We start from the raw sequence: 1800 nt of genomic DNA, 5'->3' as shown, positions 1-1800 counted from the left end.
CCCGTGTATGATATCATTACGGCTAGCTTTCTGCAAAATGGCTGACTTGGGGGGGGGGGGGGGAGGCATTCTTGAATGGCTATGAGGTCAGGTTCTGGGGAGCCCCAGGCAGACAGATAATATCGGTCCATGCCCACTACCAGCCCCCCCCTCTTGCTGACTCATATACTCCCACCTACCCATGCATCCTTCCTCATCCTACCTGTAAGCTTGCTCCATCCATCCATCCATCCATCCATCCGACCAGATATGCCAACACAGGGGTCTGCAGCATGATGTCTTTCCTACTGCCTCGACAAGAATTTTAGGAAGTAGGTGGGGTCAGATATACCTATGTTGTTTTCCGTTGCCTTCCTCTGCCTAGCAGGCCCTGGAGTTCATTAGTGGTCCCCCACCCAAGAACTGAGCAGGGATGACCCTGCTTTGCTTCCAGGATCTGATAAGATCATGGCCATCTAATTCAAGGCAAGAGATACTCGGAGGTGGTTTTGCCATGGCCTGCCTCTGCACAGCAACCCTGGCCTTCCTTGGTGGTCTCCCATCCAAGTACTGAGCAGGGCCAACCCTGCTTAGCATCTGAGATCTGATGAGCTCAGGCTAACCTGGGACATCCAGGTCAGGGCGAAAGACACAGAGGTGAGTTGCTGTTATCTGCCTCTGCGAGGCAACCCTAGACCTCTCTGGTGTTCTCCCACCCAAGTACCAACTAGGGCCAACTTTGCTTAGCTTTCGAGATCGGACAGGATTGGTCTAGTCTGGTCCATCCAGGTCCGGCCGAAAGACACAGAGGTGAGTTGCTGTTATCTGCCTCTGCGAGGCAACCCTAGACCTCTCTGGTGTTCTCCCACCCAAGTACCAACTAGGGCCAACTTTGCTTAGCTTTCGAGATCGGACAGGATTGGTCTAGTCTGGTCCATCCAGGTCCGGCCGAAAGACACAGGTGAGTTGCTGTTATCTGCCTCTGCGAGGCAACCTGGACATCTTTGGTATTCTCCCAAGATTGGACAGGATTGGTCTAGCCTGGGCCATCCAGACTTGGGTGAAAGACAGAGAGGCAGAGTGCTGTTAACTGCCTCTGCATGGCAACCCTGGACCTTCTGAGAGAGCTCCCATCCAAGTACTAACCCTGCTTAGCTTTCGAAATCTGATTTTCCTTTGCTATCCAGGTGGTTGCAAAAGACATACTGGGGTGGTTTGCCACGGACTGCCTCTGCGTAGAAACCTTGAACGCCCTTGATGGCCTCCCAATTCTGACTAGCCTGAGCTATCCTGGTCAGCACCTGCACATGTGGACGTACGTTTTTGTTGACACGGAAACAGCGGCCAGACATGGAGAGTTTCACAAGCTGTGCTGTACTTCACCTGCTGATTTTCTGCCTGCCGTGCAGCTGCTAGATTTAAAGGGAACGAGACAGGGATGCAACTTGCAGGGCAGCCAAGCACATCCCCCACCCCCTCCCCAAACGGACAAGCACATTTATACGCATGAAAGAGCACAGACCAAAGACAGACCCAGCACAAAGGAGCTATTTAAGCAGCCAGAGAGGGCTTTGGGGTTGAAAAACACTCATTATCTTTGCAGGGTCTGTTCTCAGCAGATCTGTGAGTCTGAAATTGTTATATAGAAGAATGCAGCATGTAAAATAGTTACCGGCAACCACTCCTAAGGTGGAGGGTGGTGGAGTGGAATGACATGTCCCACGTGACCAGCCAAACAAAACTATCATATTTCAAACCTCTGTAGTCTGTAAGTTGGTCGGTTGGTTTTAAGTGTTGTTGTTGTTGTTAGGTGCGAAGTTG

Source organism: Paroedura picta, chromosome 6 (genome assembly GCF_049243985.1).
Source record: "Paroedura picta isolate Pp20150507F chromosome 6, Ppicta_v3.0, whole genome shotgun sequence".
In the NCBI taxonomy this organism is placed as follows: domain Eukaryota; kingdom Metazoa; phylum Chordata; class Lepidosauria; order Squamata; family Gekkonidae; genus Paroedura; species Paroedura picta.
Note: the sequence above shows the minus strand (reverse complement) of the source record.